Below are 27,093 nucleotides of genomic sequence, written 5' to 3'. Positions count from 1 at the left end.
CACCCCCACCGCCACTTTACCCTCCCAGCACTCTCTTCTTTTTTTTTTCCCACTCTCCCTGCATGGCTCATTATGGCTGATCCCCACCTGCCCAGTCTGGGAATTCTCTTCCCCTACGCTAAAACACACACACACACACACACACACACACACACACACACACACACACACACACACACACACACACGCACTCAGCACTTTTTTTTTTTCTTTTTCTCTGAGCCGCCTGTCGCTTGGCTGGTTGGCGTGCGCTATCTGCTATGAAACAGCTTCTGCTAATGCTGTTTGGCCAAGCACTGGAAACAATGGTTCTCCGACTGGGTTTTTTACAAACAGTCCGGTTTCCCCCATCATCTCTGTCCTGGCTGTCAAGAACGTCATTATTCATAATGCAACCCCTAAGGCCCCCTTCAGCACCTCCTCACTGCTCCATCCATGCCTCCTTTTCACAACCAACCCTATAGCGTACCTATTCTGGGGGCCATTCAACTATGATAGGTGAACATTCAGCTGTAATAGGTTTACATTGTGCAAAAGAATAAGTGAACATTCAGTGAAAATGGCAGATCTATACAACCATTGCGATGCGGTTGTGAGCTTGTCGGTTTTTCTCTGTTGAAGTAAAACGGGTATGTCAATAGTGAAACGTCAATATAGGGTTTAACCACTTAAACTCTATATACTTAGTCGACCGGGGGTCCCTCAGGGGTCTGTACTTGGTTCCCTCCTTTTTATCCCTCTACACCAAATCTCTTTACCGAAAATAGCCGATCTACAAGCTCACAACACGTTGTGTTGTGAACTTTCCGATCGTCAGGCCATTTCACCTAATGTTTGCCTACTTTGACATGGCCAGAATATAGGGACGGTAAGGTTCATGTGGTTAACCCATTAAGGCCTGAGTTTCCGATTCTACAAATGTCTTCTAAATCCTAACAGTTTTCTGAAAAACGTATGTTGCTACGTCAGTGGTGCTCAAACCTTTTCACGTCAAGGACCCCCAAAGTCATATGTATTTGGCCGCCGACCTCCATCTGAAAATATTTCGCACCAGGGACTCCCCAAAAGCAAAGATTTGAGTTATAAATGTTTGCTTTAAACATATATATATATATATTCAAAGATTTGCTAAATTTTGCACTATGAGCTTGTACATCTGCTATTTTTTAATAGCCCAAAGTATAAAATAATGGTTTAAGTGGTTACACTGATGCATTCCCGGTTTTAATGATATACTCTAGCCCCGGAACCAAAGTTCTCTCCAACCTCCAGCGCCTCAACGCCTTCGCATCACGGCATCTCTGCCTTGTCCAAGAAGCTGCATCTTCTCATCGCTATAACCCCGTCGTGCCTGTTACCCCCACTCAGCCCCATGCAGCCCTGGGTGTGGAGGGGTGGGGGGGATGTGTGGGGGGGGCTTGCATTGCACTGTGGGGATAATAATAATGGATGCGGCCGGCCGGCTGCAGCCGCTCAGCAGCAGCAGCGGCGGCTTGCATTATCAGAGGAGTTATCTAAGGGGTCTGAGTGGCCCGTGATGAATGGTTGGGAGCCGCGTGTCTCCACCAGATCAATAAGCCACTAGCACCCAGATGAGGTAGATGGGGGGGAGAAGGGGAGGGAGGGAAGGGGCGCTGACCCACCCCTCTTCCCCCCCCTCCGGCCTCCACCCATATATCTCCGCCTCATCATCTCTCACTATGTTTTGTGAACTTTTCCACTGGCCAGAATTGGACCATTGATCTTTTACCCTTGGCTTGTTTTAAATAAAAGGGCCGGGGGTATCTTCTCTCTCTCCGCCCGAGCGTTGCAGCAAGGGTTTTAGTCTGGACAAGCAGAGATTGCTCCACTGGCGGCTAGGCTACGCGGCCCACAAGCGCTATACTTTAGCCTTGATCGAAGGGCCGTAATTGGAGATGTAGCGCGGAAAGCGAGGGAGGGAGAGAGGAGGGCAGGAGGGCAGGGGAGGGGGTGAAACCCACACATTACATACACACACATACAGTACCACCCCCCCACCCCACCCCACCCCACCCCCCAAGCATGTCTGTAAAGCGAGGTCCCGTGTGGATAACGTGCACAGTAAGATGTGCAGGGATGCATTACATGTATGCTTGGATGAGCATACTCTACATGCCCAAGCACTTACACACATAGTAAGATACTCTGCTGTTCATTTTAACCACTTAAGACCCTATTTTACACTTTAAATGTTTTCATGGCAAGACATATCCGATCTACAAGCTTGCAGATGGGAATTTTTGCCTGTGACATGCCCAAAATAGGGATGCCTGGCTGAAAGACATAACATTACATTACAGTCATTTAGCAGACGCTTTTATCCACCAAAGCGACTTACAATAAGTGCATTCAACATTAGGTAGGCAAGAAAAACTACTAATCACCAGAAGTCTTAAGGTCCTTTGACACGGCAAGCGGCCAACGCGCCTATGTAATTCATTTTCAATGAGAGGCGGGCGATTATTTGGGACGCGCGGAGAAGTTGAGGGGCGGTGAGGCGAGCGGAGTGAAACTTTCGCGCGCGTGCTCGTTTGTGCACGCGCGCGCGGCAAGAGCTGGATTGTGGTGAGCTTTTGTTTTCCCCGCACCGCGCAGGAGGACAAAACAACAACGATCGCGGCGCGATCACCGCCGATCCGAGCGGTAACGCCCGTGTGAACCGCTTGCCGCGTGTTACGACCTTTAAGTGCATTCTCTTCTAAAACAGAACAACTAAGAGTATACCTAGCGCTAAGGTAAAAAGTGCATCAGCTACCTACTTTCTTTCGAGACAAATAGGAAAATCAAATGAGCAAAAGAGCTGAAACAAATCAAGTGTATCAAATAAACAAGATCCAATAAAACAAGAGCTCATACAAATACTTTACAGCAAGTAGGCAAGGCTACCCACATTGACTCATTTAGGTACAGTATTACACCCTTTAGAGTTAAATCACACCATGGATTTGACGGTGTGCTCTCTCTCGCTGTTAGACCTCGCTGAACGCACCCCCCACCCTTTTCCCCCACAATTGAAATGTAACGTTTCCCACTCTTTCAAGTTGTAGTTCTCTTTTTCTTTTTTTTTTTTCTTCTTTTTTTTTGGGTCTGTTTTGAAAACGTGTGAGCTAGCTACAGGAGGTCTCCCCAGACCACCGAAGCAAAAGCCTTTGTATTCCTCTCAGCGGGCGGGCCGTTCGTTGTACCATAGGTAGGATACTGTATTTTTTTCTTCTCTTCCCCCGTCTTCTTTTTGATCCGTTTTCCTCGTGCCGTGCATGCCGAGCTCAGCCCAGCGAGGGATTTGCGATGAAAAGAAAAGACATGGAAATCTCTCTTCTCCCTCTCTCTCTCTCTCCTCCTGGAGGGACCCCTTTGCTGGTGTTAGTATCTTTCTATTGCTTCTCTCTCCTCTCCTCTCCTCTCCTCTCCTCTCCTCTCCTCTTTTCATCTCTCCTCTCCTCTTCGCAGTGGTGGAAAAGGTACTCAAAAACGTTTTACTTCAGTAAAAGTACTCTGTTACAAGTAAATGTACGGAATTAAAAATGTACTTGAGTAAAAGTACAAAAGTATTGGTATCAAAATTTACTTAAAGTACGAAAGGTAAAAGTACTAATATGTTTGAAAATAGCAAATCTACAAGCTCACAACGCATCGCGATTGTGGGCTTGTGGGTCGGCTATTTTCAAATAGCCTAGGTATAAAATAGGGCTAAAGTGGTTAATGTATGTTTTATAATGTAATAATTGATATCTGCAAAGTAACTAGTAACTAAAGCTGTCAAATAAATGGAGTAAAAGTACAATATTTGCCTCTGAGATGTAGCGGAGTAGAAGTAAAAGTATTGAAAACTGGAAATATTCCAGTAAAGTAAAAAAATACCTCAAAACTGTACTTAAGTACAGTACTTGAGTACATGTACTTAGTTACTTTACACTAGCCTGGCATGGCCAGACTAATATCACTGCATGGATATTAGTCTGGAATCTTTGTGTGGAACCTGCATTTCCGAGGGGCAAATTCCAAAAAATGTCCCTGGTGATAAACCCGCCCCCATATTTGCATACAGGTCCCTGATTGGTCCCTCACAACTTCGGAGGCAGATAAATACAATCTCTATTGAGAGGGGCCAGACCTAATCTGCTGAGGGCAATTGTTTTTTTGCAATGGCAGATTCGTCTGGAACCAGGCTGACTTTACACCACGGCCTCTTCCCTCCTCTCTCTTGCACCCCCCCCCCCCTCCCCCAGCTCTGATCTCTCTTCTGATCTCTCTTTGTCTAGTGTCAGGGAGAAGCACACCGGCTCCGTCTGGTAATTGCGGTGGCTGCATGCCATCCCACCTGTTGCTGTCAATCGAAGTGTGTGTGTGTGTGTGTGTGTGTGTGTGTGTGTGTGTGTGTGTGTGTGTGTGTGTGTGTGTGTGTGTGTGTGTGTGTGTGTGTGTGTGTGTGTGTGTGTGTGTGTGTGTGTGTGTGTGTGTGTGTGTGTGTGTGTGTGTGTGTGTGTGTGTGTGTGTGTGTGTGTTGGACAAAGTGTGTAATCGGTGCACGAGACAAACGTGTTCAACAACCCTAATTTCATTTTTTTTAAGAAGCCTTCTATCCAGGTGCATAATTGTGTGTGTCTCGCTGTGTGTGTGTGTGTGTGTGTAGCATAAATCTGTCTTGGCTCTGACCTCTTTTTCCTCTCTCGCCCTCTCTGCTCTCTCTCTCCTCCGGTTCACAGAGCGCGGGCCCTTTAATGACGCTGGGGGCCAGCGCCAGTGTGCGGCTAATTGGCCAAGTTTGCCCGGGGATCCTCCGGCTGCCTGTGATTGAAGTGTCCGGCGAGGGCCCGCTGTGTTGCCGCCGCCGCCGCGCCCATCTCGGTTCCACTCCAGCAGCCAAGACGCTCGCAAAAACGCTCCCGCCTGCCTCTCCCCTTCCCTAGTGAGTACCACCATCTCTCTCTCTCTCTCTCTCTCTCTTTCAGACTCATTTTGTTTTTTCGGTTTGCTGTTCTCTTGTTACTTATTTCCACTATGTAAAAAAGCCTTAGAATGCCTCAGGATCCCAACAATTCCAGAGCTGCATTTCTTTTTCTTGCCTCACCAATTCTGCATGTCCTTTGACATGTGTTCTTACTGAGTCTTATCTCTTGGTGCTTTCATTTTCTCTCTGTCTCTCTGTCTCTCTCTCTCTCTCTCTCTCTCTCTCTCTCTCTCTCTGTCTCTCTCTCTGTCTCTCTCTCTGTGTGTCTCTCTGTGTCTCTCTCTCTGTCGCTGTGTCTCTCTCTCCCTGTCTCTCTGTCTCTCTCTCTGTGTGTCTCTCTCTCTCTCTCTCTCTCTCTCTCTCTCTCTCTCTCTCTCTCTCTCTCTCTCTCTCTCTCTCTCTCTCTCTCTCTCTCTCTCTCTCTCTCGTTTGTCTGTTTCCTAGCCTGTCATTGCCTCACTCTCTCCGTGGCTTGTGCCACCTACCTTCCCTCTCACACTCCTCTCTCTCGCCACGGTGTGATTTGGGCAATTTCCACGCTCCCCCACTGGCTATAGGGCCCAGGAAAAATCACTCTTACGACGGGCCTGACAGTCTCAGCACCGGGCCATGCTGTACCATACCACACAGTTCTGGGTTAACGGGAGGGGGAGGTGGAGAGATAGACGGGGACCAGGCCGGGGCATCTTTAATTAGCCGTGCTCCTGTTTTCTCCTCGTTAAAAGCAGAACTGGCACCCATTGTTTGGCTGTCACTTCTGGAGGCAGCGAGTGGCAATGCTCAGGGGAGGGAAAGAAAGAAGAAGTGGGGGGGGGGGGGGCCAGCGTTTGGAGGCTGTGCTCCTATACCTGGTAGATAGATGACCTGTCCCACCTGGGAGATACAGAGGCGAGGTTCAACCTCCCCCTTTCCTATTTCCTCATGCCACACCAATAAGTACCCGTTTTGTCATCGTGCTCAAAGCAACCGAAGCGGTTGCTTGGCCATCGAGCAGATAAAACGTGGGATATGGCAGCTGGAAACAATAGTCCAATTATAGTTAGGTAAACTCTTGGCATACACTCTTAACCCATTGAGACCGGGAACGCTTCTGTGTCATTTTTAAGATTTCTTTGGGCTATTCAAAAATAGCAGATATACAAGCTCGTAGCGCGGTACTCAATCTGCAATTTTTTGAAAAATGTGTGCAAATCTTTGGGTATATGTATTTTTAAAGCGAACATTTGTAACTCAAATCTTTGCTTCTGGGGGATTCTACAAGTGTCTTCTAAATCCTAACAGTTTTTTGAAAAAACATATTTGCTATAATATCAGTGGTTCTCAAAAATGATATGGCCGTGGACCCCCATCTCAAAATATTTTGTTCCAGGGACCCCCAGAAGTTGTAAGAGAGTCAAAAATGTTTGCTTTAAAAATATATATATTCAAAGATTTGCGCACATTTTCACGATTTTTCAAGTGCCGCGCTACGAGCTTGTAGATCTGCTATTTTTGAATAGCCCAAAGAAATCTGACAATGACAGAGATGCGTTCCCGGTCTTAAAGAGTTAAGTTAGGGTAACATATTTTTCTGTCAAAACTTTATCCGTAGACCACTAAAAAGTTCAGAGACTTGTAAAGGGTTTGTAAATTGTTGAATTCGCCCACTGAGCTCACGGAGTGAAGATTCCTATAGCAATTACCCGTGTGGCTATTCCGGTTCTTATACAGACAGCTGTTGTTGACTTCTGAAATTCATTACAGGTCACAGTGGGGGGAGGGGGGAGGGGGGGAGGGGGGAGGACCACAGTACTCATTATTCAGTATTTTCATTGGGTTTAATGAGGCGTGTTTGGATGCTGGTAAGAGAGACGTGTCAGTCTCCAGGTCCAGAAGATCAACACAAATAGAATAATAAGGTCCAGTCGTTTATTGCCGATTCAACGCTTAGACAGGATCTTCTTCCAGTTCCTTTTCCCTGAAGAAAATTCAGCTCCCGAAGAAGATCATTTTGACCGAAACGTTGAATCGGCATTAAACAAGTGGAGCGCATTACCAGTGTGCTGCCCTCATTATTCTGTTGTGTGTTTGGATTTGGGCCCGCTGTTCATCGCCTCCTCCTGATCTTGTCAGTGTTTTCCGGGCTGTCTTCTTTGAAAAGCCAAAGTCACCACAAAACAAAAAACAACCGGTCTTGCGTGTTCGTTACCAAAAATGCATCCGCTGAGGGCTTTATACACATACCAAACGACAGTTCAGATTCTCCATCTTCTTCATAATCAGCTGCACTCTTAGGCAGTGGTGTAAAGTACATTTACTCAAGTACTGTACTTGAGTTATTTTTTGCTTTACTGGAGTATTTTAAATTTTCTGTACTTTTACTTCTACTCCACTACATCTCAGAGGCAAATATTGTACTTTTACTCCACTACAATTATTTAAAAGCTTTAGTTACTTTGCAGATATAAATTATTATATTATAAAACATACATTAACCACTTCAGCCATATTGTATACCTAGGCTATTCGAAAATAGCCAATCTACAAGCTCACAACGCGTTGTGAGCTTGTAGATCTGCTATTTTCAAACATTTTAGTACTTTTACTTTTGATACTTTAAGTATATTTTGATGCCAATACTTTTGTACTTTTCCTCAAGTAACATTTTGAACACAGGCCTTTTACTTGTAACAAGAGTATGTGTATATTGTGGTATGGCTACTTTTACTTAAGTAAAATATCTGAGTACTTGGATCCTGCTCTGTGCTCCACTTTGCAACACCAAAATCTGTCCCCTGCCCTCTCTCTCTCTGCTGGTATAAAGCCACTACACAATATGTGGCCCAATAGGAATGTAGGCTACCCCGGGAGGCTGTTCCAAGCCTGCACTGAGGGATGGAAAATTTGGGCGGATTGCAGCTTCAGATCCAAATACTTGAGCTGCAATGGTGACTCCAAAAACAACGCATAAAACATTCAAATGCCTTTTTTTCTCCCCCTCTCTCTTGCATCTTAACCCATTAAGACCTGGAACGCATCTGTGTCATTTTTAGATTAGAGCTAAAAAGTATTATTTTACACTTTGGCAATTTTTGAAAAATCGTGAAAATGCGTGAAAATCGTTGAATATTTATATTTTTTAAAGCGAAAAATTTTAACTCAAATCTTTGCTTCTGAGGGTCCCTGGAACAAAATATTTTGAGATGGGGGTCCGCGGCCAAATACATACAATTTTGGGGGTCCTTGACAAGAAAAAGATTGAGCTCCACTGATATAGAAACGTTTTTCAGAATACTGTTGGGATTTAGGAGACATGTAGAATCGGCCTCAAGTCTTAATGGGTTAATGTTTCACGTATCTCTCCCTCCGTGTTCATGTTTTTTCCTTTCTTTCTTTCTTCCTTTTCGTTTTCGTTTTTTTCTTTGCCTTGCGCACCAGAAGACAGTGTAAATGTCATGGTAATGACATGCTTTTTTCGGCTTCTACGAGGATTAGGAGGTGTCAGTCATCTCTCCTCGTGAGGCTTTACGTTGGCAGAGCACCGGAGCAAATGGGTACTTTGGGGATGAATGAATTAGGATGTGTGAGGGTGAACAAAGGGTCTTCTTTTTGGCAGGTGTTTGTCTTAGGTTGGTTTATACAGTAGGATGTGTGAAGGCATGTGTATGCCTTTCGCCACCGGGCTAACTCCGCAAACCACACCCCCATTGTGGGGCCTACGCCATCCTCCCTTCGGCTGGGTGGAAGTGACGCGTGTCCCCGCTTGCAGCCAGTCTGTTTACATTATGTAGCTACTGTAGCTAGCCTGCTAATGTTAACTAGCCTAAAACGCATGTCATTGTCAAGTATTATCTGCAAGTTGGAAAACGGGTGATACACTTTTCCGTCCACCATGGCTTGCCAACTAAAGCGCGGTCCATACTCCCTCCGACCTTCCGAACTTTTCTTCGGAAAGGAAGGCAATATAACTACACATTTACATCATTCCGAGCTTCGGAATGGTGGTCCCAGGCCAGAACTCCTCGGAACCCGTGCACCTTCCAAGTGTCCTGACTATAGTTCGGAAAGCCTTTCCGAGTCGGGAGATTTTCCAATGTCGGAAGTAGTATGTATTGGCCTTCAAACGGCGTACTCGTCGACATGTTTAGCGAGATAAACAAGCAACCAGGTCTGTGAAAACAAGCCCAAAAGAAGCGACTAGGCCACATGAGCACTATTTGAAAATAACCGATCTGCAAGCTCACAGTGCGTTGTGGTTGGTGCGGTTTGCTAAATTTGCTGGTGACCATCGCTTTCCTCTGTTTCAAGCCGTGACACGGAGCACATTTTATTGTCATTACAGGTTGTTGGCACCCTGCAATCTTGTGTGAAAGTACTAGTTGAGTCTGACCTGCAAATTTGAAGAATGTAGCCAACAATGTTTGTGTTGGCTGTTGGACACTCCTGGAGATATAATTTGCAAACATTCGACGATAATAGCAGTTCTGCAACAAGCTCACAACACGTCGCGATGAGTTGTGATGCTTATAGATTGATTATTTTCAGTGAAGAGATTAGCTGTGGATAGAAAAAAGGAGGGCACCAAGTATAGACCCCTGGGGGACCCCAGTCAATGAAGTATAGTGGTTAACCACTCAAGCCCTATTTTACGCTTCTATTGCCAAGCTTGTTTATTGTCAATTTCTTTCTCTTGTTCTTAGATTTTAATTCCTTTTTGTTTCTTTTTTTTCATGAATGGCAAAAATGTTACCAACTGACTTGCCCAAAATACGGTCACCAGGTTGAAAGTGCTTACTATTCTAAAGGGAAACGTTGGTGTCGAATAATGTTCCGAACAGCCTTCACGTTTGTTCAAGAAGTTTGCTCGAGGCGTTGGCCTAAGTGTGACACGTTTGAAGTCGGTTCAGGTTCGTCAAGTGGGGAGAAAGCTGTCCGACATCAAAAGTCTTCTTTATGATATCCAAAATGACTCAGAATTTAAGAATGCATCCCCGAAGACGAGGGAGTGAATAATTCATTCGTCACGCTAAATCAAAGTGACGATCCCGACGTTAATGCCTGTGATCTGTGGAAACTAGTGTGCCTGAAATTGCCACAATGGTTCGTCAAAGATGAGGAGAGGAGACAATGAGCCCATGGGAGACGCCACCATTGTAATCTGAATTAAACTGCGGGGCTATGATAAGCACAGAAAATATTATGTGTGTAATTTAGATTGGGGAAAAACTCCTTTGCCTGTGTGTTTGTTTGTCTGTCTGTTTATTTCATTTGGATTATAAGCTGCAGAATATATATATAGCTTGTTTCCTTTCCTCTCAGGCACTAAATGTATAATTCAATTCCAAGCATCAAAAATTAATCAACACCAAAGCAAGGTATTGCGTTTGAGCATTTGAGAATTTGTAAAAACTGTTAAGGCGAGGGAAAGCTGGATGGAAAGCTTGCGTCCCCTCCAGCAGATCTACCTGCCGTGTGATTAGCTCAGTGGTTTTCAAAGTTTCGGTGCCCAAGGCTCAATGCACACACCACTGGGCATGACAAAATCTCAAGGCACAACCTATATTATTCACAGCAGCGAAAATAGCCAGTCTACAAGGCAGGCTCTCGACGCATCGTTGTGAGCTTGTAGCTTGTGGCGGGGGGGTAAGAAAAATGAAAATGTTAGCTTTATTATGACATGACGCTGGTTGAAAGTGGGTAAAATATATATCGTCGTTACTTATATATATATATCGTTCCTTTTCAGGAGTCAAATTCAAAAGTATCAAAAGCAGCATACTATACTACAGCTTTTGTGTGACGCTGTAGTATGATCAAGTAGGACGTTAATTTATGAAAGAACACTAAAAATATGGAGATATGAGGTTTCTGCCCAACAGGGTATAGCATCTGCCTCTGCATTGGTGGTGGTCTCGCATAGCCAGACGATCAGAGATCTCTGCCTACCAATACATCTGGTTAGTTGAAGAGGTACAGTAGCAAGCAAAAGACAATAGTGTGGCAACCTAGAAGAAAAAGGGAGTGGGAGTAATTGGCTCGTACTGTAACTGTATACTGTATACTGTATCTATGCTATAGCATTGTTTCAGAGCAACACAGAAGGAAGAAGTAAACAGTGTTGGGACTTCAAAGGGAGGTCAGAAAGTGAATAAGTGCCCATAAGGCAAGTTTCACAGCCACTGGAGGAGGAGAGAGTGGACTGATAAACACAGTACGTGTACCACAACAGGAATATGTGTATGGATTATGAGTTATCTGCCTCTGGTGTTCCATTGTTGTTGTTATTCTTTTGCTGCTGCTGTCCATCTGGTCTCTCTCTCTCTCTCTCTCTCTCTCTCTCTCTCTTTCCATCTCTCCCCCCCTCACTCTTTCATCCCGACACGGTCAAGGCAGATGGCCGCCCACCCTAGAGGCTGGTTCTACTCGAAGTTAGTTCCTTCCTGTTGAAGGGGAGTTTTTCCATACCACGGTCGCCAAATGCTTTCTATGGGGCGGGAAACGTCTGCTCTATATGTAAACTCTCTTTAGAGAACTTGTTGTGATTTGGCACTGCAGTGCTCTCTCCACTGGACCAGCACGTGCCTGGTATCCTGGTCCAAACAGTTAGCTGTCAGTATAGCATCTTCAGGGGCCACGGCGGTGGCACAGTCGGTAGCGCTGTCGTGTCGCCTCACAGCTCCTGGTTTCGATTCCCGCCGGGGATGCTGTGGGCGCTGGGGGGGCGATTTCTCTCTTCCGCGTCATCAGTGCCCATACCCTAGGTAGGGTTGGTGAAAGGGCCTCTCTGTGTGGAGTTTTCATGTTCTCCCCGTGTCCCCTAGGGTAGGTACCCTCACAAAAAAACATGCAGTAATCCTGGTCTCTATACTGCCTCCCCCTGGTCAGCCGGGGCGCCTGATGGAGGGGAAAGGAACTGGTTGGAATAACGTGCTCCTTCCACGCGCTACTTCCTACCGGGGAAACTCCCCTCTGTCAGGTGATAAGAAGCGGCCTGCTCACTCCTCATGCGTTGAAGGAAGCATGAGCTCATTTTTGGGGCTCTCCCCAGGCTGGAAGAGGGAGAGTAGCGCCCAGGATTACAGGCTTAGGCATTGGCACTGGGTTAAAAATGGGTTACAAAGTTGCGGGATAAAAATGTAAAAACAAGTATAGTCACCAACGTCCAGGGAGATGGAGATGCCCAGATGTTTTTGTGAGAAACGTATCGGCACATTAATTCATAATGATTTACATCGTAGGGAAAAGATGCATCGAACCGAAGAGAAATTTAAACTTCATATACAAATTATGGGCAATAAAGTATTGAAATGTTATTTGATCTTGAACAGAACACACCCAATTTAAAATGCACGTACACATTCATGTTTCTATGACATTCTATTTCAAATTCAGAACACCACCTGTTGAATCTCTCCACACAAATCTTTGTCAATCTCCATGAAAATCTGCGTACACCACTGGTATGTGTAGATATGCACTTTCTCATGTCAAGGTTCCTTTTCATACATACCCATCTTTGCGTAGAGTTATATTCAACATAATTGTAATGCCAGGTCGTCACTGATCATCTTTTTAGATTCTTGCTCAACATTGTCAAAAACACTCTAAATGTCTGGCCATTGTTGTACCAAGAGCAAGAGCTGGGCTTTACGTCATGGCCAAAGCCTCCTATCATTACAGTAACATTATATATTGTATCACAATGTAGTAATTTTACTGAACAAAAGTCGCACCTATTTCAGTAATGAGTTTTTGGTAGATGTCACGCAAGTTGACGGCACAATTGTAGTCCATGGTAGTATCACAAAAGCATTTTAAATTAAACGCGCAGGCACACGTGCACACGCACACGCTGTTCAGCCCATCTCTCTCCTCACTTTGAAGTGTCAGATTTATCATTTTGTTATCATTGAAAGATTAAAGCCACAAACCACTTAGCAGGCAGGCATACGCACTTGTCAAAAAAATTGTGAATCAGAAATACATGCACAATAGGTGCACATATCCGAGGAAAATAGTTTGTGCGGGGAGAGAGACGTGGCTACTCAAAGCCAAAGACTGATACATGCTGCCTATAGTCAGGCAGGTGAAATGCATGCTGACTAGAGACTAGAGTGTTCTCAAAGTGGCGTCCGGGCGGGGACCCCCAGGGCTCCTTGAGGGGGTTCCAGGGGGTCCCCAGCTAAATTATTGATAGTTTATGAACCAAAAATGGACCTTTTACAGGTGTGTAGGTCTGTTCCATTTGGTTCCATTTTGTGCACTCTCATAGTTAACGAACAGCCCATGTTAACGCACCCCCGTGCATAAACAAACTGGTTCTAGAAAGAGAAAAAAATGAGAATCACTGGTTGGAAGGCTGATGGCTAAGCGGTCAGGGTTGTTCTGACCTCTTCAGAGCCCTAGCCTTGACGACCTTGCAGGCTTATGCAAAGGCTAAAATGTATTTTAGATAGCATGTTATGTAGACAGATGCCAGGTTCATTTGTAGACCTTCTTTCTATTCATTTGAAGCATTACCTCGTGTTTTACCTTGCTTACTGTAAATCACTCTGTCTGGATTAAGAGCGTCTTCTAAATGGCTACATTGTAAATTGTCCAAGCTTTCTTCAAAGGGGGCCAATATTTATGAAATATGAAAATACCTTAGGGGGGGCCGACTGCATCTCCTTTCATACTGTGTACCTTTGGACCATAACAAAGTCACATATAAAATGCATCACATTACATCAGTTTTATTTAACCCATTGAGACCTGAAGCCGATTCTACATGTCTCCTAAATCTCAACAGTTTTCTGAAAAACCTATGTTTCTATGTCAGTGGTGCTCAATCTTTTTCATGTCAAGGACCCCCAAAATGATATGTATTTGGCCACGGACCCCCATCAAAACATTTTGTTCCAGGGACCCAGAAGCAAAGATTTGAGTTAAAAATGTTCGCTTTAAAAATATACATATTCAAAGATTTGCACACATTTTCACGATTTTTCATAAATAGCAGATCTACAAGCTCGTAGCGCGGCACTCGGTGCCGCGCTATGAGCTTGTATATCTGCTATTTTTGAATAGCCCAAAGTGTAAAATAATGCTTTTTAGCTCAAATCTAAAAATGACACAGTTCCAGGTCTTAATGGGTTAACTACAGTGCAATAGTCTTTTGTTGGCAGTGTAGCCAAAATGTAAGCCATTCATCTGTGCTGTGAACAAAACAAAAACAGTTGCAGCCTTTTTTCAGCTCCTTGTTCCTCATTCATGCACTTCATCGCTATTATATTTACTGTCTCTTTTTCCAAATGGCACTGTAGCCAAATGTAACCTGGTGTGAGAACAGGTCTCTACAAAAATAAAAAAATAACCGAGCAATCTGCCCAGGTTAATGTCAAAAATACTCTGAAACTTCAGCTTATGAATTTCACATGACTATACTGGTGGTGGGCCATAAATATTACATTTTAGGAAGGAAAGCCACGGGCCATATCAAATCTGCCCCCCCGGGCTGGACTTTGGACATGTCTGACATACTGTAGATAAACTTTGTTCCTGTGCCCCCTACTCAAAGCAACAGGAGTAATGATGTGTGTTTGGATGTATGCTAATCACTGGTGGAAAGTAACTAAGTACATTTACTTAAGTACTGTACTTACGTACACTTTTGAGGTATTTGTACCTTACTTGAGCATTTCCAATTTCCAGTACTTTTACTTGTACTCCACTACATCTCGGATCCAAATATTGTACTTTTACTCCACTACAATTATTTGAAAACGTAATTACTAGTTACTTTGCAGATATACATTATTATATTATAAAATATACATTAACCATTTTAGCCCTATTTTATACCTATTTTATACCTATTTGAAAATAGCCGCTGCGACGCGTTGTGGGCTTGTAGATCTGCTATTTTCAAACATTTTAGTACTTTTACTTTTGGTACTTTAAGTACATTTTGATGCCAATACTTTTGTACTTTTACTGAAGTAAATTTTGAATTCCAGAATTTTACTTGTAACAGAGTACTTCTACATTGCAGTATTGATACTTTTACTTAAGTAAAACATTTGAGTACTTCTTCCACCACTGGTGCTAATCAACTCTCAGCGAAATCAGCTCCTCATGTTTGCCATCATCAGAATGAGCAATTTAGGAGAAAACGTTGGATTGGCGGTGAGTGAAGCACGTGGATGCAGGCAGAGGGATTAAGTGCAGCTGGAGCTGCTCATGGCTGAAATTGGAGCTCGAAATTGAGGTTAAACATTGTAAAAACCGACAGACATGCAGAGGGAGAAATTCTATGATGTCATAATGACACAGTGTAGCCTAGCCAGCTGCCTTCTACCTAGAGAGAGATATGGGACGTATACTGTACATAGTTGGTTCTCAAAGTGGGGTCCGGGGACCCCCAGGAGTACTTGCGGGGGGGTGCCAGGGGGTCCCCAGCAAAAGTAGATAACATAGCATCACAATCATCTTAACCCACTTTATCCATTTATGTGTTGGCTGTTAAAAAATAGCAGATCTACAAGCTCGTAGCGCGGCACTCGGTGCCGCGCTACGAGCTTGTAAATCTGCTATTATTTTTTGGGGAAAAATATCTCAAATCTTCTCGTCTGGGGGTCCATGGCACAAAACCTTTTTCGAGGTCCGTGGTCAATATCAGTTTGTGGGTCCTTGACATGAAGAAGTTTGAGAACCACTGCTGTACCACCTAGATCACCCTATAGTGGTGGGGCGGCCATAGCTAGAGTAGCTAGAACATAGAGTGGTTAGTGAGCCCGCCTAGGGAGCCAGAGGCCCTGGTTGCCCCAGGTACGATTCCAGGCCAGGCCAGCAAATGTGTCGATGAAATGAAATTTGTCCCTGAGCAAGACTCTTAACCCCTAATTGCTCACAGGCCCTCATTGGAAACAAGACCGCAAGGACTTTCATGAACGGACCTGTTAAAGGAATTATCCTATCCTTATCCCTATAGCTCATGCTTCTCACCCTGTTCAGCCCTAACCAGTTTGCATGCCTGACTTAAGCCCTATGTTATACTTTGTCGTACGACAGTGTTGTGTGGTCAAAATATCCGATTGTAGACTATTTTCAAAATTCTTCACCTGTGTATTGTGACATTCAAAAATAGCAGATATACAAGCTCATAGCGCAGCACTCTATGAACTTGTATATCTGCTATTCTTTGAAAAATCGTGGACAATTTGTGCAAATTGAATACATATATTTTTTAAAGCGAACATTTGTCAACTCAAATCTTTGCTTATGGAGTTTCCGCACCACTGATATACATAGCAACATACGTTTTTTTCAGAAAACTGTTAGGATTTAGAAGACCTTTTGTAGAATCGGCCTCAGGTCTTTAAAAAATATATATATATTCAAAGATTTGCACAAAGTTTCACAAAAATAGCAGATCTGCAAGCTGTGTATATGTGCAATTTTTTTAATAGCCAAAGAAATCTAAAAATGACAGATGGCCACTGATTTGCGACATGGCCCACCCAGCGCCTGGAGAGTATGTTATATAGCCTGACATAATTCCATCGCTGTGGAAACGGTATAGCAAAATCTCTTACCGGTGGACAGATTTCTACCACCGCACGGTATATACTAGGGTTCCCCAATTAGTTTTCCCCAAGGGGCCAAATTATGTCTAGGGTACCAAGCCGAGGGCCACAACATTGCACAACCTGCGAACAGATTGGGGCTTCGGGGGCGGCGTTTCCGCTACTCCAGCGACAGTGCAGATATAGTGTTGTTGCTGCTCTTACCACCAGTATCATGATTATTATCGTTTGTGGCGCTAATAATTTAGCCCTGGGATTCTTAAAGGTTTCATGACGTTCAGTTTTACCACACATTAAAAGTCTTTGTCATGGTGCTTCAAACGTGTATAGAAAGTTTTAACAAAAAATTCCACTCCATTGATCCATGGCAGGTGTTTTTCTCTCACATTTCTAAAGCCTTTTCAACTGCAATGAAAAAAGAAATCTTTGCCTGCGGGTGTCGCTGGTGAGGGATTTTGCCTGTCAATCATCGCCTCGGCTCCGCCCCCCCCAAAGGAAAGGATAGGGGAGGGGAGGGGCGAGGAGGAGAGTGGGCGGGGTTAATCGGCTGTGACCTCACTGTCGAAGGGCCAAGCTCAGATTACTTTTCAGCCTAATTATTCAGAAAACCCCAGACCACAGAAAATCCACTGAATGTTCAAAGTTCAGATTTTTTGGGTGTAATTGAGGTCATAAAACCCCCAAAAAAACATAAAAAAATAAAAAAGTGAAAATGAATGTCATAGAACCTTTAAATCCTGTGTTGAGGGTCACACAAGGAAAAAAATGCACTCTTGAAAGTTTAAATGAAATATTAACCAATTATTTGGTTGTTACAGTGTGCTTGAAAAGTATGCATCTGCAGCAGCTAGTGATGGCCAACCGTTAACCGGTAACCTTTAAGAAATTGTTTACCGGTTAATACTAACGGTTAATGGTTAACCGTAAAAAAAAAAAGAGAACAAAGACAGATGTTAAAAAAAAGCTTTGGCTTTGACGCTATCTTAGAATAGATGTAGACCTATTTTGAAGGTTGCAAAAAACATAATTGCCTTCCTTGATGCATTAACGAGCGTCAACAAGCATCAGCTGGACACAGACACACACACACCTCCCCCTCTACAGTGTTCTAAAAGTCTCATTTATCTCCAAAAGCCCTTGAATATGATGGAATATGATTAAGGATTACTGTGATTATGGTAAGCTCACATTTCATATCACAAAAAAAATAGTTTTATTTTCTTTGACGGGTTGGTGCGGGCCGGACAGTTGACCCTCACGGGCCGCAAAATGGCCCGCGGGCCGTCTATTGGGGAACCATGGTATATATATACCGTCATCCCAAATATGTTGTTTCTTTACTCTCCTCATTCTTTACTCCACCACCACCGCCGTCAACCTCGGCGTGATACCGCAGACCTCCAAGTTTTTCCATCGCCCTCCTGTGAATATCCAAGCTGTCGAGGCTGGCTGGGCTCCGTCTCTCTTGCCAGGGCACCGTTGGAACAGATCCGGCCTCCGGGCCACGTACGCGCCCGCTCCACTCCCGCCCCTGCAAACAAGGCCTGCCCCGCGCAACTGTCATCTAAATGCTAAGCGTTTTGGATCGCCGCGGCCTATCTTCTTTTCTCTTTTTTTTGTACACACTTTATCTGTTGAGAAGAAGAAGAGCGAACGCGCTTTTACCCTCGCAGCGCGATAGCGTTACATGCTTTAACCCATTAAGACCCGGAACGCATCTGATCTACAAGCTCATAGCGCGGCACCGAGTGCCACACTATGAGCTTGTAGATCTGCTATTTTCTTTTTAATCATGAAGATTTGCGCAATTTGGTCGTCTTAGATCTGCTGTTTTCTTTTTAATCGTGAAGATTTGCGCAATTACACGTCTTTTAAATCCTAACGGATTAAAAAAAAAAAACGTATGTTGCTATAATATCAGTGGTTCTCAAACTTTTTCATGTCAAGGACCCCCAAAATGATATGTATTTGGCCGCGGACCCCCATCTCAAAATGTTTTGTTCCAGGGACCCCCATGAAGCAAAGATTTGAGTTACAAATGTCGGCTTTAAAAAAATATATAGTCAAAGATTTGCACAAATTCAAGATCTTTCAAAAAAAGTAGCAGATATACAAGCTCGTAGCGCGGCACTCGGTGCCGCGCTACGGGCTTGTAGATCTGCTATTTTTTAATAGCCCCCAAAAAAAAAAAATGACACAGATGCGTTCCCGGTCTTAATGGCTTAACGCTCCCTGAGCATGCGCCCGCTGTTTGTGCCGGTCTTGTATTTCAGTGGATGTGCGGTGAATGATCAACACATAGTGAGAGAGACTGTGGTAGATTCCAACAATCCGACACACATGTTTATAGAGCTCAGCGTAGCCGACGTAGATACGCATCGGTTGAACAAACAACGTTGTATTTGATTTCCCTGCGTGAGGATATCATGCCTTTTTTCCCCTCCGAGGCCCGTGTAATGGCGGAGTTTAAATCATCGCAAGGGATCATGAAAAATGTCATACCATTAACCCATTAAGACCGGGAACGCATCTGTGTGTATCATTTTTAGATTCCTTTGGGCTATTCAAAAATAGAAGATCTACAAGCTCATAGCGCGGCACCGAGTGCCGCGCTATGAGCTTGTAGATCTGCTATTTTTTTTAAAATCTTGGAAGATTTGTGCAAATCTTTGAATATGTATTTTTTAAAGCGAACATTTTTAACTCTGTTACAACTTCTGGGGGTCCCTGGAACAAAATATTTTGAGATGGCGGGGGGTCCACGGCCAAATACATTTTCAAAAAATCTGTTATGATTTAGAAGACAGTTTGTAGAATCCCTCAGAAGCAAAGATTTGAGTTAGAAATGTTCACTTTAAAAATATATATATATTCAAAGGTTTTGCACACATTTGTACGATTTTTCAAAAATAGCATATCTACAAACTCACAGAGCTTGTAGATCTGCTATTTTTTAATTGCCCTAAGAAATCCCCAAAAAATGACAGAGATGCGGTCTGAATGAGTTAAAATATCAGGGCAGGACGCAATTGGGTCGACCAAAAACATAATAATCTCCGCACGTAACTTGATAGGCCCCATGTGTGCAACAACGGCCTTTCCCTTGTAAGGCGATGGCAGCGGCCGGGGCCCGGCCGGTCTCCATTATTTCTCCAAGGCAACACAAAGTGTTGTATTGGTTATCTTTCGGGATGATTGTATAAGGCTTGGCTGCCGAGTTAATCGGCCATCTGCACCCCGGGGGCTGAGAAATGAGGCCGTCAGGCTTTATGGGAACATAAGCTAAGCGGCCAGGCCATCTCTTTTTTTTTTTAAAGAGAAGTCTCGTTGAGAGACAGACTCCAGACTGGGGGCTCTCGAAACAGCTTCATGTCAGACCAGCTAGACATACAAATCTCCCACAACGATCTGCCAAGTTTCTGCAGGATTCACTGGAGTAGGAATGGCAGGACCCCCCCCCACCCCCAAAACCCTCCCAGTCTTCCCCCCCCACCTCTTCTTTTCCCCCAGCCATCGCTGGATGCCGCTTGGCAGCGACGGGTGATGGGAAACATCTGTGAGTGGGTTGAGTAGACTCGCCAGATAGAAACAGAGGAATTGTTTGTTGGCGCTTTTTTTCTCCAGCGGCATATTTTACTTTGGCAGCAGAAGAATCAATTACTCTAAAAACAGATCTCCGCAGCAGAAAATGGATGAAATATGAATGTGGATTTGACATGATGCAAAAAAATGTTTTCCCCGGCTACAAGCTCCGGGGGCTGAGGCTTCAGAATTGATTCTGTCCTATCTTGTGACAGATAAATGAACCGGAGAGGTCGGGCGGGGAATAAGAGAGACCATAAAGCACTTCCTGTACAACTAAATCACTTCCTGTATTGCCATGCAGGAAGTGAAGTTAGCCCCATCTTTATGTTTCCTCCAGCGTTGCCAAGTCTGTTTATTATATACTGTAAGCTTTGCATTGTTTTGGGGGGCTTGTTTCTAAAATGTAGTTGCTTATTTGGTCTTGCTTCCTAATGTTGTTTAAACCAAACATTTGGGGGACCCCCCTTGTGTGTGTGTGTTCATGCGACCTAGTCGCTTCTTTTGAGCTTGTTTTCATAGACCTGGTTGCCTCTTTCTTCTCGCAAAATCTGGCAACACTGCATCTTATATTCCCTCCATTTTTCTTTCGCTGCAACACCCAAGGCTCACGTGCTGACCAGGATACTATCAGTGGGCAACAATTTAACTAGGAAACCTAAGGAAGAATGATTCAGCATGTCCTGTGGACAGTTGGTGTGATTGGTGTGAATATCCTAAAGTCTGTTTTTATTTGTGTGTGTGTGTCTGTGTGTGGCTGTGTCGCTATATATATATATAAATAATGAAATGGAGCCAGTAATTGGTGGTTCTTGGTAATTAGGACCAAGCTGTCAGCTACTGAAGTCACCGCCTCAGTCTGATGGTGCTGCAAGCAAGGACGGTAATTACTATTATCTGTGGGGGTTGTTGATACAACAATCCCCGTCTAGCAGGGTTTATGTTTACTGACCCCCATTTTAAGGAGGGATTTAGGCATAATATTTCTCAAATACTCATCTGAAAATGTATGTAAATATTTATGTTAATAACCCCCCCGTGCAGCCGAACACCCAGCTCCACCATGCTCTGTACCAGGAGGCCAACCGTCCGACTTAAAATGTTCTTCTCGGTGACTCGGAGAAAGCGCTCGTCCCATATTTTCATTAGTTAAAACAGTTTGACTCCCCCCCCCCCCCCCCCCCGACTGCTACCGTGGTGTGACACCCAACCATAAACAGCATTAAGAACCATCTCAGTGGGTTTTCTAATACCCCACCGTAATCTTGTCATTTCATTCATGGATAGTCCGGGGGTTATACCGGCACCAGGGCCCGTTGGCGTATCTGCCCCGCCTGTCTCTGCTCCTCTGTGTGAGAGATTGGATTCTCCATCTACCTCCTCCTCGCTACTCCATCTTGCCACACACACACACACACACACACACACACACACACACGCACTCGCACGCACACACATTCACACGCACAAGTGTTCAGTCATCTCCTGTCAGACGTGTGGAGTGTAAAATGTGGATGGCTAGACCTGTGGATCCATAGGGGTATACAGGGATGGCCGCTTCATATTAACTGCATAGGGGATCATCCCAGGCAGGAGACGATAACTTGCCCTTTTCGAATTGAAAGCCTGATCGGCCGCTATGGGAGTCTTACAGGGGCGAGCGTTTTGGCCCCCGTGAGATGAAGAAAATGAGCGATGCAATGGGCACAGTGAGTGTACAGGTGCCCCCCCCCCCCTCTCACTGTTAACCCATTAAGACCTGAAACCGCTCCTATGTCTTCTAAATTCCAACAGTTTAAAAAAAAAAACTTATGTTGCTATACAGTATTAGTGGTTGTCAAACTTTTTCATAATTGTCAACGACCCCCAAAATTATATGTATTTGGCCGCGGACCCCCCATCTCAAAATATTTGGTTCCAGGGACCCCCCAGAAGCAAATATTTGAGTTAAAAAATCTTCGCTTTAAAAGAATATATATATATTCACAGATTTGCACAAAAAAAAAAGCAGATCTACAAGCTCATAGCGCGGCACCGAGTGCCGCGCTATGAGCTTGTATATCTGCTATTTTTGAATAGCCCAAAGTGTAAAAGAATGCTTTAATTTTTTTTAGCTCAAATAAAAAAATGACACAGATGCGTTCCCGGTCTTAATGGGTTATAACACACAAAGTATCGCTGTTGTGTGGTCAGATCTGTTAATATTTGTATGTGCCAGAACGGTAGTTTGAGGTTTTATATTCGGTGAACGGCGGCGGTGGCTTGCGGTGCGGTTAGCTCTGACCGCGGGGAAGGCAAAGGTAAAGGAAACGGAAAACTAGTTTGTAGCCGTGTGCCTGGTGTGCGTAAATTGCAACAACGAGCGTCTGAATTAAACATGTGCGCGGCACCTTCGATGCTTCAGGGCCTTGATGGACATTCGAACATATTACAGTCTGGAGAAAATGGCTTTTTAAGTAGGCTATTTATGGGGGGAAGATATTGTATTCATTTGATTATAATAAAACATCCATTATGCTTCTGAGTGAACAGCGCGAAGGAGGACAGGGGAGGGCTGGCGAGGGGGGAGATGTTGCAAGAGGGCGGAGGGTGGGGGGGGTGGTTAGGACACGACTGGAGCTCAAGGTAATAACGACTGAGCGCTTGGCCCCTTAACCCATTACGACCGGGAACGCATCTGTGTGTCATTTTTTCTTTTCTTTGGGCTATTCCAAAATAGCAGATCTACAAGCTCATAGCTCAAGCTATGAGCTTGTAGAGCTGCATTTTTTTTTTATCGCGTTTTTGCAAATCTTTGAATAATATATGTTTTTTAAAGCGAGCATTTGTGACTCAAATCTTATTGCTTCTGGGGATTCTATACAAATGTCTTCTAAATCCTGAAAGTTTTTATTTTTGTTTACTTGCTATATATCAGTGGTTCTCAAACATTTTCATGTCAAGGACCACCCAAAATGATATGTATTTGGCCGCGGACCCCCACTTGAAAATATTTTGTTCCAGGGACCCTCAGCAACAAAGATTTGAGTTAGAAATGTATATATTCAAAGATTTGCACACATTTTCACGTTTTTTTTCAAAAGAAATAGCATATCTACAAGCTCTCGGTGCCACGCTATGAGCTTGTAGATCTGCAATTTTTGAATAGCCCAAAGAAATCTTCAAAATGACACCGATGCGTTCCCGGCCTTAATGGGTTAACGAGCCAAGGAAAAAGGAACGGGGTTCGTCTTTAGATATCAGTTTCCTTTTTGTGTCGGTGCATTGCGTGCAGATCGGGGCGCGATACGGTTCGCGGGGACTAATAAAGAAATATATCTGTTTTTATTGTGCCCCGGCGCGGCAAGAGTTATGTTTAGAGCAGAGTATAAGGAGCTAGAACACGGGGCGTAAAATGATATTATGGCCCATTAGGTGGGGGGGGGAGGGGTGGGCTAAGCGTCGCCAGCGGTAACCGAGGACCGCGCGGAAAAGGTAATGGGGCCGCTGCGTATTGTCTGTGATCCGCTCTCCCGCTTCTCACTGATTGAATCGTCTACATCACTGGCACTCCATCTCCCGGGGAACCAGCGTGGAGAAAGAGGTGATTTTGGTCGAAAGACATCACTCTGTCAAGCGTGCGCAAGAGGAGAGACAGAGAGAGAGAGAGGCAGAGAGAGAGAGAGAAAGACTCTTATTCTGAAATGCCAAACAGGGAATGATGTTCAGACTATCATAGCTAGACTGGCGTGCGTTGACTGTGTAAACAAAAGGTTGTGTTGGTGGTGTTTAAGCTGGGAATGGGAAAGTGTCTCAATCTATATGATCCTTGCGAGGCGCCGCTCTCTGACAGAGGGGAGAGAAAGAAAGAAAAACACAGAACATTGTGAGCTTTTTGTCTAGTTTTCCGACTCTGTGGAGCAGAGAAACGTTTCTGTTCCCCTGCCAGTGTGAAGCGTGATGTGTGTGTCTGTGTCTGTGTGCGTGTGTGTGTGTGTGTGTGTGTGTGTGTGAGAGAGAGATGCGTGGCCACGAGGGATGCCTTCAGGCTTCAGGTTTGTCTGTATCGGCTGACCTTGTATCTTGCTCTCTCCGCCGTCCAGAGACCCCAGAGACCTGACCCCCACCCCCCCCCCCCCAGGCTTAACCCCAGTGGACATCATCAAGGAAAGGGGATGTGAAATCATACTGAAGGCCCTTGCTCTGTCTAACAAAGCCTTTAAAATGGTTCTCTGGGGGCACAATCCTGTCCGCCTGGGGGGGGGGGAGGAGAGGAGGAGACTGTCACGGGGTGGTGCAGAAAAAAAGTGGACATCATAAAGCAATAGGGAGCTCTGCTGCTTTGCCCCCCCGTCCGCCCCCTCCTCCAGTCATACTTCACCCCTCAGAGTGTTGTTTTTGAATAGGCGAGGCTTTGTGTGCGCGACGCCGGGCCGCAGTTTGTCTGCTCTCCAGCATGGGGGCTCGGCGAGTAATATGAAACAAGCAAGGCAAAGGAATCCCAGGCATTCTGAATGGAAACAGATGTGAGCGTGTGGGTCTCTGCTCTGTTCAGTCTTGTTCATGTGCTCTTTCCATGGCTTGTCTTAACACGCACGCGCACACACACACACGCACGCACGCACGCGCACACACAGACAAACGCGCACACACAGACACACACACACACAGTTGTGTAAAGTAACTAAGTACACGTATTCAAGTATTGTACTTAAAGTAATACTAGGTAACGTTTTCAACAAAACTAAAGTTAAATTGTATATCTTTTGTGAGTGGCAAAAGTTTCACAACACCCACTCCATGAATTTCACCCCCGGAAGTCTTTTATTTATATATTTTCTATTGAACGTGGACGGGGGGGACTTTCCCGGGAAAATGACGTTCCTGGCCAACGTCATGACGTCGTGGCCGACGTCGTGGCCGACGTCATGACGTCGGCCAGGAACTACCGCAACGGTTTCCTGTTTGGCCAGGAACTACCGCGCTAATAACAAAAAGGAACCTCACGCTGATTTTAAGAGAATGTAGGATTGGAAGATCGAAAAAGAACAGAAAAAGAAAGCACAGCTCATGGTAACTAATGCTCCACTGGCTAAGAGAAACGATCCGTAGATAGTATAAAACAATTAAAAGATCGCTTTTTGAAACGCTTCCGGCTTCCGGTGAAAACGAATGGAATTCTGGGTAATCGAGGACTACGGAAATTGTATGCAGTGACGGTAGTGACCAGCAGAGGTTGCTAAAAATCGTTATTTGTGATTCTGCATTGTACAACTTTAAGTACAATTTTGAGGTATTTTTTACTTTGCTGGAGTATTTCCAATTTTCTGTACTTTTACTTCTACTCCACTACATCTCAGAGGCAAATATTGTACTTTTACTCCACTACAATTATTTGAATACTTTAGTTACTAGTTACTTTGCAGATATAAATTATGACATTATAAAACATACATTAACCACTTTAGCCCTATTTTAAACCTAGGCTATTTGAAAATAGCCGATCTACGTTGTGAGCTTGTAGATCTGCTATTTTCAAACATTTTATCACTTTTACTTTTGGTACTTTAAGTACATTTTGATACCAATGCTTTTGTACTTTTACTCAAGCACATTTTTAATTCGGGACTTTTACAGTCCGAATTATGTAGAGTACTTCTACATTGCAGTATTGATACTTTTTCTTAAGTAAAACTGAGTACTTTTTCCACCACTGCACGCACGCACGCACGCACACGCACACGCACACGCACACTGCATGGCCTGTGGGCAGCCTGACTTTCATAGCAGAACCAAATGATATCATAAGAAACCAGATGGAGCGTCTCACTCGAGCAGACCACTGCGGGCTTGTGTTTTCATGTTTTCACAGTGGCCAGTGTCCGAGATAAACTTTTGGTTCTCCCCCATGCCAAGGGGACCAACTGGTAGATGAGAAAACATCCTTCCGCCCAAGCATGTTTCTTAATTGCCAGAATATAGTAATTAAAGGTAGCTAGTAGCAGGCAGCACACCGACAGCAAGTGATAGTTTAGAGCAGAGCTGTGATGTGGAGTATAGCTGATGATCCATTGGTTTCACTACAAAGCGAACATCACATGCTCTGGGGCAGTCTCACCAGAGGGTGACCCTGTGTCTCGTGCCAGTGGTGGAAAGTGCTGTACTCAAGCACTGTATTTAAGTACAATTTGAGTAATTTTTACTTTACTGGAGTATTTCCAATTTTCAATACTTTTACTTCTACTCCAATACATCTCAGAGGCAAATATTACACTTTTACTACACTTTTTTTTTTTTTACTTTAGTTACTTTGCAGATATAAATTATGATATTATAAAACATACATTAACCACTTTAGCCCTATTTTATACCTAGTCTATTTGACGATAGGCGATCTACAACAGCTACATTTTCACTGCAGCACTGTGCGAGGCGTTGTGAGCTTGTAGATCGGCTATTTTCAAACGGACAAAGTTTAAATAGGGCTGAAGTGGTTCATGTATGTTTTGTAGTAATAATCCAAATCTACAAAGTAACTACTAACTTAAGTTTTCTATAAAAAAAAAGTGGAGTAAATTGACTCTGAGATGTATTGTCGTAAAAGTATAAAGTAAAAGTATAAAAAACTGGAAATACTCCAGTAAAGTAAAAGTATAAAAAAAATGTACTTAAGTAAATGTACTTGTTACATTCCACCACTGGAAAAACATGAAAAACGACACACATACCTGTTCAGGGACAAAAACATGACTCATTTCCTCCAAGCCATCATGCCAGATATTCTATTACATGCCTATTTTGTTTCGGACAATTACGTGCATTAAACATGTGGCGGATGGCCGCCTTCTGAGAATGACTCTGACAAACTGAAAATCTCCAGGCATTTGGTGCTCGGTGAGTGTAAGCCTGATTTATACTTCCTCGCACGATGGTGTTGCACGGGCAGTAAAAACAGCCGATCCACCTCTGACCTCTAGCTCCAATCGGAACCTCTCCCTCCGCAGTATAGCTCCG

At 44.2% G+C, this 27,093-nt stretch overlaps 1 protein-coding gene across 1 annotated transcript in view; it reads left to right on the top strand.

Moving 5' to 3' along the window:
* Nucleotides 1–4,791: 4,791 nt before the first annotated feature.
* plxnb2b (plexin b2b) overlaps nt 4,792–27,093 on the top strand; it is a 224,437-nt gene continuing 202,135 nt past the window's right edge. The window contains exon 1 of the mRNA XM_080437931.1: nt 4,792–4,930. The gene's annotated coding sequence lies outside the window, so the exon portion shown is untranslated. The remainder of the gene's footprint in view (nt 4,931–27,093) is intronic.

The sequence above is a fragment of the Gymnoscopelus braueri genome, assembly GCF_963280865.1.
Source record: "Gymnoscopelus braueri genome assembly, chromosome: 9".
In the NCBI taxonomy this organism is placed as follows: Eukaryota; Metazoa; Chordata; class Actinopteri; order Myctophiformes; family Myctophidae; genus Gymnoscopelus; species Gymnoscopelus braueri.
Note: the sequence above shows the minus strand (reverse complement) of the source record. Positions and strands in the feature narration are given on the sequence as shown.